Source organism: Bombyx mandarina, chromosome 19 (genome assembly GCF_030267445.1).
Source record: "Bombyx mandarina strain Sakado chromosome 19, ASM3026744v2".
Taxonomy (NCBI): Eukaryota; Metazoa; Arthropoda; class Insecta; order Lepidoptera; family Bombycidae; genus Bombyx; species Bombyx mandarina.
The window spans coordinates 6506809-6527223 of record NC_143225.1 but is presented as its reverse complement, the minus strand read 5'-3'; the positions used below and the strand labels follow the sequence as shown (position 1 = coordinate 6527223).

At 35.4% G+C, this 20415-nt stretch overlaps 1 protein-coding gene across 2 annotated transcripts in view; it reads right to left on the bottom strand.

Annotated features, from left to right (window-relative positions):
- The window catches only part of LOC114243469 (uncharacterized), an 88118-nt gene that overhangs the window by 58765 nt on the left and 8938 nt on the right, over positions 1-20415 (bottom strand). Inside the window, exon 2 of one of the 2 annotated variants that reach the window (XM_028174979.2) lies at positions 8068-8109. The exons of the other annotated variant lie outside the window; for it this stretch is intronic. The gene's annotated coding sequence lies outside the window, so the exon portion shown is untranslated. The remainder of the gene's footprint in view (positions 1-8067; positions 8110-20415) is intronic. 2 annotated transcript variants of the gene reach the window in all.

Sequence of the window (20415 nt, the reverse complement as noted above, 5' to 3'; positions counted from 1 at the left end):
TTTTGCCATCTTGTAGGTAGGGACATGGTCCCATTGCTATAGAAATTTTGGGGCTTCTGATCAAAATACCGCGACAATTGGTTTTTGGCAGTCCTCTCATGATGTTAACCTGACACTTCCTAAAGAATTCTGAAGAGACCGAAACAGGTGGAAATCTGAAGGAGCAAGGCCAGGACTATACGGCGGATGCATTGACACCTCCAAGTCAAGCTCTCTTAATTTTTTCTGAGTGGCTAAAGATGTGTGAGGTCTAGCGTTATCATGCTGAAAAACCACACCCTTTCTGTTGATTAATTCCGGTCGCTTTCTCTCAACTACTTGCTTTAATCTCATCAGTTGTTCGCAGTAGAGCTCAGAATCGATGGTTCTACCTGGTGGTAACAGCTCATAATGAATAATGCCCTTCCAATCCCACCACACACACAGCATCACCTTGTTGCGAGTTAACCCGGGTTTCGCCACAGTCTGTGAAGCCTGACCGGTCTTTGACCACGACCTTTTTCGCACGTTCTTGTCGTAAGTGATCCACTTTTCATCACCAGTTATCAGCTTCTTCAAAAATGGTTCGGTTTCATTACGTCGTAATAAATAATCAAAAATGAGTACACGGTTCATTAGGTTTCTTTCAGGGAGATCGTGAGGTACCCAAATATCGAGGTTTTTTGTTTACCCATTTTTTTTTCAAATGCGCCAAAACTGTTTTGTTATCAATTCCCAGTTCTTCAGCTACGTTGTAACTACTGATATGCCGATCTTGCTCCACTTTTTCAAAAATGGCAACCATTTTATCCGTAATAGGGCAACCAGAGTGACGTGCATCTTTGACATCAAAATTTCCGGATTGAAAACGTTTAAACCAAATTTGTGCTACTTTTTTTTTTTTTTTTTTTTTATGATTGAAAGTTTACTGGTGGCCCGAAGGCCTTTCCAGTTTCACCAGGACAGGTGGGCGAGCAAAGGCTCAGCCAAGAGCAAAGGCTCAGCCAAGATTTGTGCTACTCTGACAGACACTGCACTATGTAGGTCTATAAACATCGCAAATTTTTTTCGCGGCTTGCGTTGCGTTTTTACCTTTTTTGTAGTAAAATTTTAAAATGTATCGAATTTCTTCATTAGATTCACTCATCTTGACAGTACGAAAAATAAATAAAAATCACACATTTTCCTAATCAATTTGGAATTATCTTCTTTAAAATTTAAACTTTTAATGATACTAAAACCAGCCAGATACAAATAGTATAGCCAAAGAGATTTTATTACAAGTTCATACATACTATAATGCGAAAAGACTTTTTCCCCAACCTATCATATGAAATGGTTAGGTACCGTACACAAGTCATTCATGTCAAGAAGACAAGTTTTTTTTTTCATCTGGTGTCCAGTCCAGAACGCATCTGCTCCATAGGCCATCGGTTCTGCGAAACGTGTGCCGTATCTTCGTCGTCGAATGTCGTACGCATGTATTTTTTTTAAATAAAGATCATTAAAAGTTATCCTGCTATTAGGACGCCCGAAAATCACGTTAAAAACATTGAATTAAAGAAACTCCAAATTTTTTAATAAATATGTGTTTAGACGGTTCATAATAATTTTATGTAGGTACCTAATGTAATCGAAATCTAATGCAATTTGTAAGTTGATAAAACGGTGCGCGAAAGAGTCGTTATCGTAAGCGAGAACAATATTTTTTACTGTGTAACAAAAATTACAGATTTTTTTTTATTGCTTAGATGGATGGACGAACTTACAGCCCACCTGATGTTAAGTGGTTACTGGAGCCCATAGACATCTACAACGTAAATGCGCCACCCGCAAATCAAACCCGCAAAATTATAATTAGCGTAATCACTGGTGGTAGGACCTCTTGGGAGTCCGCACGGGTAGGTACCACCGCCCCGCCTATTTCCGCCGTGAAGCAGTAATGCGTTTCGGTTCGAAGGGTGGGATAGTCGTTGTAACTATACTTTTTTTTTTTCCTACCTAAGCTGAGAGCCCTGAGAGGCTATTTCAGCGTAACCCTAACGTTTGTAGGTGAGCTCACGGGGCTCAAACCTGACGACGATGCTAACACGAACCCTAGCAAGAGCCGTGCTTCGCAGAATCTACCACCGGATCGGAAACGCGACCCACTGAGAAGTTCCGACGAGAAACTCAGTGGGCTGTATCTGGGAGTTAATTTACTCGTCGAGCCCTTCGTCGCTAGCGACGGGTTCGACGAGAACGGTGACCAGTGCTTGAAGTACTTAGAAGCACCGTTAGTGGATCGGGAGAATCCGAGATGACGTGTTTTGGGCGACGTCGACTGCTTTCCATTCTGTCCGCAGGATCGGGAATGTAGTTACCGGCGGCCACGATGAGAGGGTTCTCGTGTCGTGCCGCTTTATCGAAGTGTAACTATACTGAGACCTTAGAACTTATATCTCATGGTGGGTGGCGCATTTACGTTGTAGATGTTTAAGGGCTCCAGTAACCACTTAACACCAGGTGGGCTGTGATCTCGTCCACCTATCTAAGCAATAAAAAAAAACCCACCTCGAGATATAAGTTCTACGGTCTCAGTATAGTTACAACAGCTGCCCCGCCCTTCGAACCGAAACGCATTACTGCTTCACGGCGGAAATAGGCAGGGTGGTGGTACCTACCCGTGCGGACTCACAAGAGGTCCTACCACCAGTGAACACAAAATGAAATAGTATATATTGAAACTGTTTTTTTTTTCTTTAACAGCTACAGTAGCCGACTTAGCTTAATAGGTATAAGGCTCTAATAAATAAATAAAACAGCTACAGAATACTTAGTATTATGATGTCTTTTTAATTTTATAGGTACAAGAAAACCGTTCTAAGAGAAAAACAGAATAAATTTTAATATTTAAACGAACATAAATCTTGAGGTGTGAGCGATTATCGTCTAATTTCAAAACGCTGGACGAATATCTACTAGTTAATGTAAGAATTTCGTAAACCCGCAACATAAAGCAAAATGATAGGGTAGAAGTGACTGACATACACGAGGCCGTTGACCCCGAGCTATAGAAAACTTGCGTAGTGTTACATGATATTTAACGCATATGTTTTATTGTTCGCTATTTTTCTTATATTAGCGTGTCAAGAATTATAACCTGCTTTCAGGAATATTTCCGTCATATAAATAGAAAAAAAAATCTACTAGCAAATGTTTATTTTCCATACGAATTACAAAAAAAACAACTTGATATAATTTAAAGATCTTGATAGTAGTCCTATCTTTAAATCGCAGAGCACAGGCAGTTACGAAATAATAAACTAACACACTTTTGATCAATTAGAATTAATTACGCGGATGTTTTAGAATTTTTTATCGAAATCACAGTAATAATAAATAGTTGCCAATACGTAGCGCACACGCATTCGCCGAAGCAGGTATTAGCTAAATAATATCGATTTTGAAATACGTTTCCGTTTTTCATTCGTTGCGGGGCAAGGAAAATTACAGTGCCTCGACTCTCATTACTAAGCTAAGAAATGCATTAAAATGACTGCAACTATGCGGGCACTGCGCTTCTCTAGTAGCCATTTCCTTCCCCGCCCCCGACAGGAGTGACAAGACCAAAGACTATTATTCTCGATTGCGCAGATGACGTGAAAACCACACACGCTAACGTCTTGCTGTCGCGTACCAAAGATTATATGCTATGCTAGATTGATCAGCCATTATGTGATCGTATCATGATGATCATTCTACAAGGTGTTATTTTTGGATACGCACGCAGCATAAAAACTAAAAATAAAGTTAAGTGATAGTGCAAGTTTCTTGGGTCGGTTACCATAAAAAAATCCATCGAAAGTGTATATAAATAACTCACATTTTACATGCAAACTATTGTTGTTGAGTGAGGCTGTTGATCCAAAACTTTTGTACGTTAATCATTGTTGGCTCACGATACATACATAAAATCTCTTGAATTCTTATAAACAATAGAAGGGCGAAGGTATTTTATAATGCGTTTTGGTTTTAAAACAATCGAATAAGGGCAAAAGCAAGCTTAAGTTCGCCTTAAAAATATTATGAAAAATACATAATAATATGTTCGCCATGACGACCGGTGATATTATAACTTCTATAAATTCCTTATTTCTACCTATACAATAAAATGTAACCATTATCTTTTTGTGAACTAAAGAGGTTATTATTATATTTTACGAATCACTAAAAACCTGCATGAATTTATGTTACCTACATGAAAATCCGTCGAGAAAAATTTGTAACATATTAGTGAGTACAAATTTCGTTAAAACTCAAAAATTTTTGCGGCTATGCAACCATGCGAGTTGAAGGCAACTAAAATAATAATCGAATCGAAGAAAAGCATCAGCCTAACAATCGTACATCCAATGAATAATGGCACGCGACTTGTATATGACACCCATCGCGTGCGCAGTGTGATGCGCGGATAATACCGGGCCATTTGCGGTTATACATGCCAGTATTACTTTTGTAATGGTCGATGTAGTTAATGGAAGATGTACGACTATACGGTTGTCGATTTGAAATGCTCCGATTTGGTTTTACATCGTTATTTTATGAAGTACAGGTAATTTTTCACAATAATGAGTTATCAAATGTTAAACTGTAGTAGTAGCCGTTTCTAAAAAAAAAATTGGCTTAAACATTATCTGTTTGGTTTTCAATGTTCTTTAGCTGTATTCGTTTTATAGGTTTACGAAATAATTTGAATCCGCCAATACGATAGATACACTTCTATATTTAGCAAGTTTTTTTTTTTCATTTAATTTTATATAGTTCGTATACTAGACATACACAGTAGCTTTTGGCCCTTAAATTTGGAATTCATTATCTAAAATAAGTTGCATTTTCTCGAAATAAAAATTTGTTTGCGTAAATCATTGGTCCATAAATTACTAGTAGAAATGTAGATTCGTTTGTACGTAAAATTACGGACTATCGAACACGCTGTCGCATTTATTAAATTTGTTTAATCGTAATTAATAGTATTTATTTATACAAACCAAAAGGCACCAAAAGAACTGAAGAAACACTACAAACAACATTTTAATATCAACGAAAGATGCGCAGGAAGCACAAAAAATTTAAATAAAAAAATAATTAACAGCTATTTTTACGGCTTAACAACATAACGGAATATATTAAATGTTTTTAATGAAGTGAGCAATACTTTTTCGTAAGTCGACACTATTTACATATCTCTCATTAGTTTGATCTGCATCATTACATTTTATTTATATATCGCGAAGCTGGAACGTGAGATAAGATCGGTTCATTCAATCATTATATTGATGATACGATTGTTTCATTAAATCGAGGTCGGATGCGTCTTATTCTGTGTTCTTTATAAATTTCTTTATTTTTATTGTGACATTTTGTTTCTTCTGGTGGACCTGTGAGCCTGCAGTAGCCCCATCGTCTTGCCTATTTCACAAGACAATGAGGCGTTTTGTGTAAACAGAGTCATTTTTTTTAATATATTTAGTGTTGTGTTTTATTTTTATTTTTTTTATTGCTTAAACGGGTGGATGAGCTCGCAGTCCACCTGATGTTAAGTGATTACTGGAGCCCATAGACATCTACAACGTAAATGCGCCACCCACCTTGAGATATAAGTTCTAAGATCTCAGTATAGTCACAACGGCGCCCTACCCTTCAGACCGAAACGCATTACTGCTTCACGGCAGAAATAGGCAGGGCGGTGGTACCTACCCGCGCGGACTCACAAGAGGTCCTGCCACCAGTAAAAAAGTGGGTGTATTTTTTAGTGTTCATTTATTTACTGCGTAAATGGTGGCACAGGTTGACAGTTCTCTTCGTGTAAGTCGTTACCGGAACCCTTTAGTATTACAGGGCGAATATCGCCTTTGAGACACGAGACCAAAGAATACCTACGTTGTATTGTGTAACAGCTATCCCCTACCCTTCAAACCGTAACGCATTACGGTTTTGCGGCATATATAAGCAGAAAACCTCCAGTGCGAGGCCAACCTCAAGCGGCAAAGTGACTATAATCATCATGACAAGCTTTCTTGACGTTAATATGATATATTCACAAAATATCATAATGATCGTAAGCTGATATTCTCATACACTTCTTAGCTACATTCTCGACGGAGTGGTCGTGGCCGTCATGTATTTAGTGACCGGTTTTATAACCCAGTTCTTCGTCAGTGTGTTTGTGTGCAGACCATAATCTGGTCATTCGGTCATCTTAACAGAAAACCGCCACACGGCCTGACACCTTGCCTTTTTTTTTTTCCCTGTCACACATCTCCAAAATATGTCAGCATTTTTCTCATATAAAGCAATAAAGAAACAACGCATTTTATTCCAATTTACAAATTACAGAACAATTAAATATGCGACGACAATAATATCAAGTACCCACGTAGTCATTTGAGCGACTTAGTCTGTAATTTGCTGTAATTTTGTATTTCCATTGCGAATACGAAAATATCACCACAAGGATACGTTAGAATTATCCGGTGGCTAATTATAGGAACCCAGACTGGTCTAAATGGAAAGGGCTGAGTTATTATTGGCAGTCAGGTAATTTAATTCTGGTTAAATAACTAAGATAAATGGATGAATATTTTAGTATTAAAACGTTTTCTTGTGAGTTGTTTTATTAAATTTCTATATGTGTTTTCTTCTTTTTGCCCTTATTCCACTGTGTGGGGTCGGCGCAGCCTGTTCTTTTTCCATTCAGGCGCATCATACGTAATATACAGTGAGTATAGTCATGTCTTTCTCTCGCATATCCTCTGTCACACAGTCTATCCGAGTATTATTAGAACGGCCAAGAAATTGTTTAGCTGCTTGTAAAAAAAACAACCAAAATATCATGAGGTCATATTTTGAAGTCGTCGTGGCCTAAAGGATAAGACGTCCGGTGCGTCCGTATCTAGCGATGCAACGGTGTTCGAATCCCGCAGGCAGGTACCAATTATTCGAATGAAATACGTACTTAACAAAATGTTCACGATTTACTTCCACGGTGAAAGAATAACATCGTGTAATAAAAATCAAACCCGTAAAATTATAATTTTTGTAATTACTGGTGCTAGGACCTCTTGTGAGTCCGCGTAGGTACTGCCTTTTGTTTGCCGTGAAGCAGTAATGCATTTCCGTTTGAAGGGTCCCCACCCTTCGTAGCCACTAACCATTCAAATGAAAATTTTACTGGTGGTAGGACCTCTCGTGAGTCCGCGCGGGTAGGTACCACCACCCTGCCTATTTCTGCCGTGAAGCAGTAATGCGTTTCGGTTTGAAGGGTGGGGCAGCCGTTGTAACTATACTGAGACCTTAGAACTTATATCTCAAGGTGGGTAGCGCATTTACGTTGTAGATGTCTATGGGCTCCAGTAACCACTTAACACCAGGTGGGCTGCGAGCTCGTCCACCCATCTAAGCAATAAAAAAACATCATCAAAAAAGTTCAGCTTAAAGTAAACAAAACAATGAATTGTTTAAAAATCGATTTGGATTTCAAATGACGTTCGGGCTTTAGCTGAGTTGTAAATTAATATTCAAGCATATCTAATCTAAACTTTTGCTTTTCCCAACCTATCATTTGTATAGTTGAACAAAGAACCAGCGATTACTTCACTAATGGATCCTGTCAGATTGTATGTAGATATTCCTGACCTCCCGAGCGAGTGTCAATGCTTTGTGAACTATGCCACGGTGTGTACCACAACCACAATACTTACACAACATATAGCTTATAAATACAGCACTATACGCGGAAAAATAAATGTATATAATAATTCTTTAACATCGTTAGATAAAATCATAGATATGTCACTCCGACAAACTATCCCGCAAATCAAACTATATACCATACTTAGTAAAAGTATTCAAATTACCATTTTTTTATTGTTCATCGTGTATGTTGGAGCCGGCTTTATTTCAGTTCTTAGGTATTTTTTTATCGATTTAATGTTTTGTTTATTAATTTTATAGATAGACGCAATTTTGAAAATTTAATATTCATTAAATTATTCTTGTCATTGAATTTTTTTTTAAATGCTTTCTAATTAAGAAAATTTAAAATACCTCAAGTCTTCATAGTCCAGTTGATCGGTGTTTTGCAGGAATCTAGAAAAAAAATATTATCATAGACAATAAAAATTGGCATTAATATTTAAAAAAAATACTAATTTGATTGATAGAAATCATAGATACTCGTTGGAAAATAACAACGGGCCACAATGAGATTTAAACGTGCAAAAATCGGAATAAAACTCTTTTGATCACAGTTTAATTACAATCAAGGACAAAATATAACAACAATCCGTAAGTTTGTTACGCACTGAACGCGACCGTTTGTAATTACAATAAACGAATATCATAATTCGCACCTTTGGGATTTAAGTGGCTTAATTCAAAATTTCTGGTTTTTTGGTAGCCGCCAAAAATGTAATTGAGCAATTGCAATCTTTTTTTTTTGTTTTTTGATTTAAAAGTATACATACTTTAAGGCCTTGTTCGGACTAGGCGAGTATTTTAGTCGAGTACCGAGTAATTTAGTGGCTAAACTACTCGCTACTCGCCCGAAAAAATAGAACAAAATGGATTGACTTGACTAAATTATTTACTAACCTACTCGACTAAATTTTTGGTGCTCAGACACATTTAGCTACTAAATTACTCGATACTCGACTAAAATACTCGCCTAGTCCGAACAAGGCTTAAGGAACGCACGCGATTATTTAAAATAGATTAAAAAAAGTACGTTTTTCCTTTCTGGACTAAAAGAGACTGCTTAATTTTATTAGCTAATAGAATATATAGGTATGTTTATAAGCAGTTCGAAGCACAAAACACATTTTCTTAAAATTTTTAGTTAGGCCACTTCAATTCCAAAGATGCGATATATCGAATCGAAAGCAGCTTAGCATATTTAATTTATGGCATAGCATCAAGCACATTTATCGATTTCTTTGTGATGCTAAACGAGTGCAAATTACGGAGTCATACAATAACTACCTAACTGACTCAGTGTTCCAATAGTTAGCACCCCTAACTGCTGAGCCGAGGATCGTGGTTTTGATACACACATCGGGCAAACATTCGTATGATGAACAGGTTTGTTTACTCTTTATTTGTCTATATTTAACGGCCGTCTGGTGTAGTGGTAAGTGACATGGTCACTACACAAGGGGGCCGCGGGTTCGAATCCCGCCAAGGGAAGATATTTGTATGATAAATATAAAATGTATTTTACAGTGTTATGGATGTACATTAAATATATGTACGTGTATAATAAAAATCTTACATTTATTTCCGTTATCTGGTAACACAAGTTCTTTACGAACTTAGCAAGGGACCAGTTAACGTGGCGTGATTGTTAGTAAATATTTATTTATTTATTCTAAAGTATATAAGTATGTATGTCAGTCTCTGGTACCCATAACAAAGGACATCTTAATCTGAAGCCAGGTGACCGTGCGTGATTCGTTCCCAGATTTAGAATATTCAAATTTAAAACTATCCCTGACGAGAAATTTCAATACCGAAAATCATATATAAGGTAATATTGGAAAAGAAATTAAAATATGTAGTTAATGAAATAAACCTCAAAACAACAACAACAACAACCCCGAACAAACTACAAAAATAAAATATTCTATTAGTTGAGTACATTCGATTAGTGAAGAAAGTAATAATACAGTTTACCTGAATAATTACACTAATAATAAATCCGTGCTCGATATGCCCACTGCCCATAGTTCATTCACTTACAGAACAATTATAATAAGTCATATTACTTCAAAATTAGATGATCGGGAATATAGATCGTAGCACTCAACCTTAAGGTTCTTTTTAGCCTTCGGGCATACGATAGGTGAGATATGGTACGATGGTCAGCAGCCAAGCGTGAACGGCTACCCAGAACTACAACTTAAAGGTTGCTTCCTTAGTTTTTACGCAGCCGATACGCATACAAAATTGCTGCTATTAATCTCGATATGATTTTTTATGATTCATATTTTAATTAGATTCCAGCGTTCGTTTAGAATAACGGTTTATTTACGGTGCATATTAATGAACCCATTATGGTTCTCTTATCTCTTGAAGTATCCACTTTCGCAAATCAGTGTCAATATTAGGTGCCTTGAAAGAGACAAACTTTTATAGGTTCAAACAAAGAGCAACAGTAAAATCCGGACTCTAAAAAGAACCGTAATATTTGTATAATAAGATAAATATAATAAATTTCTATTCGGTGGTCGAACTTGTTTAATTATTTTTTTGTGCAAATGCTTACTACATTCACGTATCTAACCAAATAGTCGCCTCTCTTGACTCGTTTGTTCTGGCTCACTCTATAGCTGCGGCGTATTAAAATATAAAGCTTTACAAGTCAATAAAACGTAAATCCCCAGACAAGGCCACGTATTTCATTAAGTTTAGATCTCACAATAAAACAATCATAATTGAATTCATTAGTAGGTATAATAAAATATAATAACCGGTTTCAATTGGTATTGAAACTTCAGACTTGTTTATTAGAAGAATTATTTTTTTCAATTTGTTTAGTGTTCAATTTTGGATGTATCGTCTCGACAATCGAGAGGGACGGAAAATTTGGCTTTATTTTCGATGGAATGATTGTTGGACTACTAATTAAAACATAAATTACTCAGTGGTAAGAAATATTCAAAGGCAAAGAAATATTAAAAGTAAATATATGTATTTCCACAGCCATATTAGCCCTGTTTAGTTGTGGTGACTCTAGTTAAGAGGTTGAAGTTTCTCACAGTGGCGTAAATTAAAAAAAAACCGCAGCTCTGTTCTCGCTAAGGGCATCGTATCAACTCTAATAATGCGTAATGAGCATGTACGTCGCTTAGAAATGAGGGGTAACAGACCAAAACCCCTAACACGGAAGTGTATTATTTTTTTGCAGGAATTCATAAATTAATAAACATTTCGATGAATTAGACATATAATATAGTAAGGCAATAAAAACTAAGTGGTTTGAATTGATTGATTGAGTACGACAGTAAAGGTTAAATGATATTTATTTTTGTATTGGGTCGCAAAAGTCGAGCGGTTTTGAAAAATTCCTATCCTCTCTTTTTTGCTTTTTATTTGTTTTCTTCGATTTCGTTCAAATGTTATAATTATTTTTTGCGGAACATCACCGCGGATGCTTAATTTACATGAATTTGTAAATTCAATTTTAATATTATTTGCACCTTTAATTGGCATGTATATCAGAGATGTTCCATTGGTGTTCTAATATTGTATTACTACTACAACTTACTTACATTACGCCGTTTCTATAGCTTGAAAAAATAAGTCGTAATTTTTTTTTCTTAGACGCACATTTTGTTCTTGACACTTTATGTCTTAATTACTGCTCTCTCAGGCAATGAATCAAATACAAGGTCGCACATGATTCATCAGCCACTCCTACCAGCTTCCTATAATCTTCGTAAACAGTCCTATTTCATGTTCTAAAATTAGGGCTGTAAAGTAGCATTTATTGTTGTTTCTATTTGAGACTTCAATCTTTTGTTGTCGGTGTTGTATTTGTGCACTCCAGTTATAGCATAATACCAGATGGGATTAAGTTCGTTTTCGCAAATAAAACCTAATCTCTACTTATTGAGATGTGAAGGACCAAAGGAGGCGTTCGATCTATAAAACTTCTTCAGAGAACTTACGGTGCTAAAAGGTCACTGCACTTCCAATAGAAGGTATCTTAATTAGTAAAGTTTTAAATTTGGATCCTTGAATAACAATTAGTATTTTTTTTAATCAATCAAAGATGTCCTGAAAAGGAATATCGGCTTGTGGATTCATATATATATAATAACTTAAAGAATCTCATTACAAATTTGATGATTACCATCAAAATTTATTAAAATTCGTTAGGAAACGATTTGTCATTGGATATAAATTTCTTTTGGCTCAATCCAATATTTTTTTGACGACAGCTTTGCCTACGTAAATGCTACGTAAATGCCGCTATGTTTTATTTTATTATAACACCATATTATGCACCTCCTCGATCCTAATATTTTATGTATTTGAAAAAGGAAAAACGGTAACCGAATATAATTTGAATACAAATGTAAGCTGTTTATTTTTAGAACATTTTATATTGAAATTGGTGAATTTGATACAGTGGTAATTTCTTCTAAGTTTTTCAAACAAAAAAAAATTTGTCTTTAACCAATTGTCAAAAAAAAATTGTCAAAAAAATACGATATTGTTCTTTTTTGTTTAATTTTTATTTTTTAAAACCATCTCAGAAGTAAAATAACCTTTTATATTATGTTCAAGCAACATCTTATTATGCGTGTTTTGCATACAATATAACGAGAGAAATATTATAATCAGATTTAGTTCATCGTTCCACAACACATTTTATGTGCAGAATGCAAAATGAATTAAAATTTCATTTGTACAAAACTCAGCAATATTATATAAAAGTATAATCAACTATACTCCATATACAGAAAAATATACAATTTTAATACATATATTCATAATCATTTTTTTTATTATTTAAGCGTATGACAAAAAGGCGTTCGAATTGATTAATAAATTAGCAACTTTCTAATTCATGTTAAGACAGAATTATATTATAATTTGAAAGCTACTTTGAAACCGCAACTTTCTAAAGAAATGAAAAAAAAAAACTGAAATATAAAACAACGATTTGAATAAATCATCTAAATGTCATTGCAAGTCATAGTTTTTACAACTTTATAGCTATTTTATTTTATTCTAACAAAGAAACTTTAATTAATCGATAACATTTACATAAATTCTGATTTCGTATAGATTATCCGATCTCATATTATTACGAAAACAGTATAAATTGTATCGTCATAGTACAATTAACCTTGGATTTATAAAATATACGTATACGTAATCCGGATATTTAATTAAAATATAATTCTGAACAAATGTGTAAAAATAAAATTGATTTTAAGAAGTGATAAATGCATTGACTATGAATATAATATATCGTCACTGTCCCCTCATATGTCGCAAAGCTGTATGCATAGTACATGTCGGCGTTAAGCCAGGATTTACACACATAAGTTCTTTTACAATGAAAGTACAATACAATTCTATAAAACTTTAACATTACTTGTTTACAACAAAAAGCCACGCCTGAGTTATTCAGTGGTTCTTACACAATTTGCCATTTTGTGTTGGTTATAGCAACTACAACTTATTTTATACAAACAAATGTAATTACTGCGAAACAATTCGCAAAACATAGCTTAATATTCAAAATACATATTTTAGTGATTTTACATGACTCACATTTAATTTAATTTACATGAATTACTTTTAAGTAATATTAACTAACATTGTTATTATCCAGCCTAATAATAGATGGCGCCAACAACATCATTGCATAACAATTACAATACTTAATTAAATTATTAGTACTGTTAATTATAATATAAATTATTATTAATATTTATGCTTTATTCATATTTAATCATTTATACAGTCATTTGTGTTTTTAAACAATAATATAAACATTAAACATATTCTGAACATTTTCACATCAAAACAGTGTCTGCTAATTATTAAATATGGTAGAATAACAGTTTTGTTGCTAATAATAAATAAATATTAACATATAATAAACTAAACTATATATTATTATTTTATTATTGCCAACAGTGGCGTTTGCGCCCATATACACATTGACGCGTATACAGATTGGTCACTCACACAATTAAGGGCGGAGCGCAGTCGTACTTTGCTACAAACTTACTGGTGGTAGGACCTCTTGTGAGTCCGCACGGGTAGGTACCACCACCCTGCCTATTTCTGCCGTGAAGCAGTAATGCGTTTCGGTTTGAAGGGTGTAAGCCGTTGTAACGGCTGCCCCATATACTGAGACCTTAGAACTTATATCTCAAGGTGGGTGGCGCATTTACGTTGTTGATGTCTATGGGCTCCAGTAGCCACATAATAATTCTTGTGTACAAATTATCAAGTAAGTCGTACGTCTTAAAGTCGACGAAAATGACCTATAGATATTCCTTTCCTTCCTTTCTTTCCTTTCCTACAGTCAAACATACATACCAAGAAATTCAAAGCGCGTTAAAAATTATTTATTTACCTATAAAAATCAATCGCTGACTTCAAAAATAAATTCTAGACTCGTAGCGACTGTACCCGACGGCATGAATCTTAATATTGAACTAGATAGATCATATCAGAGATGTTTGACATTTGAAAAGATCGAAAAGGCTTCGCAAAGCTTTATTATTAATTATTAAATCGAGTCGACTGATTTATGCAATGACTGAAATGTTTATTCTTGTATTCATCATTTAACATTCAAATCATGTTGTTTCACCCACATTTTAATTATTAATTCGACAGTGTTGCGTGTGAACGATAAAAATACACAAAAAAAGTTTTGCAATGAACGTTATAACAAAGAAAATAACACACCATTTTCTATCTGTTTTAATTCCGTCATCATATCTACATGAATTCTATAGGCTCATCTTTATTCGAATAACCTTTTGTTAACAAGAATAATATCGGTTGAGGCCACTTACAAAATGCTTTCAGCATGGTCTTTTAGTAATTCAATATGTTTTTTTAATTGTACAGTCAAGCTCGTTTAAATTGGCTGTCCAATTTAGGCGGTTACTAAAGTGATCAGACATCAATGCGCCAGCCTATCTTGGGACAAAATATTGAAGTTTTCACTGCGTTGATTGATACCCTGGTTATCTTTTAAGTCAGAACGCATGATTGGTTTGCGGCAAAAATATATGTAGGTACATAATAAAAAATGTTTCAAAATAGGGGTTTAAATAGCTCCTTAACATTCTAGAATTCAAAAATATCTTCACTTTCTACGTAAATAAAGTGCGTTTAAAATTTAACGTCATGCCTAAGTAACTGTTTCACGTGGCCTTGTTAGATTGCAACAACCTCATCAACTTTGTTTTGAGTAAGGAAATTTTTCAGAGATACCCCAGAATAATTAAGTAACTAGACCTATAAAAAAATCAGTAAGCTGTAGCACATTTCTAAAATTTTGAGAAGGCTAGCAGAACAGTGTAGTTTGCGCAAAGAATTTCTGGGTGTGACCTACACAGACTATACACCACATAGTACATCATAGAAAGCAGGAGTATAATTATGTTATAATAGCAATAATTCAAATTGTTTTCCATGTGAACGGTCCAATTTGAAACAGTTGCTTTTCTTCCTTATTCCCGCAATAAACCTGCAAGTTGTTGCTGCATATAATGCTTACTTACATTGTTATGATGCTTCACCAATTATGAAAAACAGGAATAATTTATTTTTAAGATTACATAACATATTTTAATTTTCCAATAAATAATCCAGTTCCGATTTATTTAAACCCTAAATACTAATGAAAGTGTAATTTATTGAGAAAGAAAAGCATTATTTATTATTAAAAATTGTTTGTCAATAGTACAAAACGTCCTGCTAATACTTATTGTAAATGTGAAAGTTTGGGAGAGCGGGTGGGTGTTTGTTAATTTTTCAAGCAAAAACTACCGTATGATTTTTCATGAAACTTTACAATTTAATAGTACGTACGTAGAATATTAAATGAACTATGATAAATAATATTATATTATAGTACGATCAACTAGCGATAGGTAGCGCTTGAGTAGTTTCAAGAAATTTATAATTTTCATATGATTAATTGTAGTTATTTGGAAGCGTGACAAGCTCTCACCAGGCAAGCATTTTTTTTTTATACTTTTCCGCCGTACCTTCTGTTCTTCAGTGTTACTCCTGCAAAGGATAGATTATAAACATATTTATTTTATGTTGACGCTTGTGCAAAAACAAACTACTACAATCCAGTGGGGTAATATTAAACTCATCGATCATTCCGATTCGATTACGGCTTCGCGATTAAATTCCGAATCGCAAGTCATAATAAATATGGGATCCGATGACTCTTCATTTATAATTTGAAAGATAACCGAATGTGTTTTTGATTAAAACGAATCAACAACATTTTACAAATTAATATGAATATTAACGGGAATATTGTGCAGCTGTTTCGTAAATATTCATAATATTGTATTCAAAGGAAGCCAATAAAATAGAGCTTATGCGATTTTAAAACACCAATCTATCTGATCTATTATTTAGTGACTTACTTACTGTAGAGTTACGAAAATTTTCGTGAGCATTAAAGATCTTTAAAATACGAAGAATGATTTTGCCAATGAACAAACAATTATTGTCGTCGAATTGAAATTCAAATCGCCTAGAAACCGTGTTTTCAAAGCTATTTGTATGCGACTGATAATCTAGTGCGATTTCGTAAATCGACTATCCGAAAAACTGATGGAGCAAAGATTAGACATGTATTTACGTGAACTGGAATCAAAATTGTTCTATGACGTAATCAAATTGATTACAACACAGTTTTCCTAAATTTTAACTACGGTCTCCGGTAAACATTTAATACCAGGTGGGCCGTGAGATCTGATCTTGAACAGCTGATGGTGACAGGAAAGGTAGATGGCAAACGTCCCAGAGGACGCAGTCCCACGAGATGGTCGGACCAAATACGATCTTCTCTAAGCATCAATTTCCACAATGCCCTTCATGAAGCAAGGGATCGCAGCAGATGGAGGGAAATCGTACGGGAGAAACTGATGCAGCGGGGGAGTCTCGACCCTCAGTAATGAGGAAAACGACGCGAGGAGGAGGAGGAGGGCCGTGAGATCATCACACGTTTAAGCAATAAAAAAAATTAAGCCTTCCTAAATTAGTTAATCACAGAAGATGAATTGAAATCGGAATTAGAAATATGATCTTCTTAGTCAAACAGTCAAAGTATAACGTGCTAAAGTGACAAATGCGACAGGATAAATTAACACTTGAATTTCGAGTAAATTATTTATTGTACAAATTAAGTTCAGTTTCTGTCGATTTACAAAAACCGCAAATAGGCAATAATACTGTGACGGCAAATCGATTATTGCTCGTATGTATGCGTCGCGTCGGTCTTGTGACAAAGTCGTGCCGTCTGAAGCTACTTTTACTTAAAGCGTTGTTGTACTGACAAGTAGACCGTGATGCGTCTAGGGTTTTCCATTTCTTTGATTCTAGCCGTCTTCTCTCTCTTCAAGCATTTACTTAGTTTCGTTAGATTTGAAGTCTGTTTTGTGTGATACCAGTTTTTTACGATACTATTTGATGACGTCACGAAAATATAGATTGTTACATGTAATCCGAATTTCTTGTTGATTATAATTAGATTATCGTTTAAAGAGAAGCTTTTTGCAAGATCCGGTGTCCGATTAACTTAAGCGGGTTTTAAAGATTGTCTACCAGTTGATGACTTTGAGATACATTGTGATTCAGGCATCAGCGTCAATTTAATCTTTCGCGGTTTTGATTTCAGTTGGAGGATGCCCGGAGGGTTTTTTGTCTGATTTTAATCGAAAAATACTTCGTACTATTTAATTTTTACATTCGAAGTATTGTATTTAGTGTTTTCTTTGCTTTGCTTTCCTATCTAACATATCTTCCTCTACTGCACAGTCTAGTTCTAATATTCAGTCGTAGTGGTAGAGCGTGTTATGAGCTTCTAACGATGTCGTCGTCCAGCATATTTTAGCTGCGAATCAATCACTGCTCTTGCTAGGGCTATTGTTAGCAAATTCTCTTGATGTTGAGCCCGTGAGTTCGCCTACCCGTCAGGGTGAAACTGAAATATGCCCTTAGGTTACCATCGAATAGATAGGAAAGAAAGGTTCGGTAGGCAGCGGCTTGGCTCTGCCCCTGGCGTTGCTGAAGTCCATGGGCGACGGTAACCACTCACCATCCGGTGGGTCGTATGCTCGTCTGCCTACAAGGGCATCAAAAAAAACTCTGAAAATTGGTTGGAACATTTAAATTCGCTTGCTATCTATCTATGTACATACATACCATCAAAACCTTAGAACTTTATACGTTGATGTCTGATCATTACTGTACCCTCTAAGGCTAGCAGCTTAGGCAAGAAAAAAAAAGATCATTACTTTTAATATTTGTCGTTTGTGTTCACACGCAGACTTTTCTGATCGCATTTCACTAACAACTTGACGCCACACGATATTTGACCATAAAAGAAACAACAGTTAGACATATACTCAAATGTTTCTAACACGTTTCCTTCGAGATGTGACTATGAGAAGCACGTGCTCCTTTCAAACATTACGACTTTGTGTCGGTGTTGATAAACAAATAATAAGATTTCACGCAATTCCCTTCGCCCGCGGAGCCCAGTCGTAAACGTGATCGCACATAAGTGTTGCCAGTTAAATACACTGTAAAGTTTAGCAGTTAAAATTGATATTGTGCTTGTCCAGTCCTGTTTCATTTAAATATATCTATCTATATATATAAAAATGAATTGCTGTTCGTTGGTCTCAGTAAAACTCAAGAACGGCTGGACCGATTTGGCTAATTTTGGTCTTGAATTATTCGTGGAAGTCCAGGGAAGGCTTAAAAGGTGAGAAAATATAAAAAAGCTCGGTATTATATAAAAACAAACAATTTTGTTTTTCCTTTGATTTGTCCCCTTGATGTGTCTTTTATTTATCGATTGAGACACTACGAAGTCTGCCGGGTCAGCTAGTACTTTATAAAATAAATTTGTTATTCGAATAGGATCTGATGTATAAAAGCTTCAGCTAAATTATGAGTAAGTTTTTGAATTAAACTTTTTTTTTATATTGCTTAGATGGGTGGACGAGCTCACAGCTCACCTGGTGTTAAATGGTTACTGGAGCCCATAGACATCTACAAAGTAAACGCGCCACCCACTTTGAGATATAAGTTCTAAAGTCTTAAGTATAGTAACAACGGCTGCCTCTCCCTTCAAAGCGAAACGCATTACTGCTTCACGGCAGAAATAGGCGGGGTGGTGGTACCTACCCGCGCGGACTCACAAGAAGTCCTGCCACCAGTACTACAAATATTTACAGCTTTTAGTAAGTTCGTGCTTAAACCGTGTGAAGTATGAGCCACCGTCCGTTACTTTCTAGTCGTGAAATGTTTTGTTTTATTCGCTGCATGCATTCATTAATCGATAATCGTTCTGTATCGAGTGACTTTACTGAAATCGCGTGCTTATGAATATCGCCCGTTACGACGCACGGCCCGTTACCGAACACTTCGTTATCTAACGGTCAACAGAACGCGACTGTAGTCTGTTAACGATGTTATAATTGAGTCGACTATTATCAAAGCCGGCAATGTGACTTTTGGACAATTATTGGTAAATCAGAAAAACGAATTATTGACTTTGTATTCCATTGGCAGTCACAAAACTCTTCTGAACGACATCTTAGATAAATAACAGGTTAAGTATTAACCTTTATTTAATGCAGGTTTTGAACCGTATTCTTTGAAGGAGACGATTATTTTCAAATCTATCTGTATTGACATATCAATAACATTTTTTTGTCCAAATGCACAGATTGCCACCTTTGATAATAGACGACTCAATTGTTCTGAATCTAATAATAATAACAAGCCTTTATTACTGTTTTACTTACTCAGTGTCAGTGAATCTGCGGATGACGTGTGACATTTTTTTTAAAAATAACAAACAGTAAATAGTTAACTTTTTCAATCCCTATCTTTTTTTAATCCCTACCTATTCGCTGGTAGCCTAAGAGGCTATTACAGCTAGGTAGGTGAGCTCACGGGCTCAACCTGAGAGAATTTGCTAACACTAGCCCTCGCAAGAGTAGTGCTTCCCAGAATCTAAATATTTATTGGTGGTAGGACATCTTGTGAGTCCGCGAGGGTAGGTACCACCACCCTACCTATTTCTGCCGTGAAGCAATAATGCGTTTCGGTTTGAAGGGTGGGGAAGCCGCTGGAACTATACTTGAGACCTTAGAACTTATATCTCAATATGTGTGGCGCATTTACGTCGTAAATGTCTATGGGCTCCAGTAACACTTAACACCAGGTGGGCTGTGAGCTCGTCCACACATATAAGCAATAAAAAAAACCTAACTTATTATATTACTTAATAATACTTCAAATTTATTATAAATTCATCATTCTGAATCTATCACCCCCTTATTCTTTTTTTATTTATTTTTTTCTTAGATGGGTGGACGAGCTCACAGCCTACCTGGTGTTAAGTGTTACTGGAGCCCATAGACATCTACAACCTTGAGATATAAGTTCTAGGATCTCAGTATAGTTACAACGGCTGCGCCACGGCTTTCAAACCGAAACGCATTACTGCTTCAGGGCAGAAATAAGCTGAGTGGTGGTACCTACCAATGAGGACTCACAAGAGGTCCTACCACCAGTAAAAATTCGTTTTGATATTAGCAACGTTTGCTTTACGATTGATTTAAGGCTACAAATAGTGGTCCGATCATTTTTTTT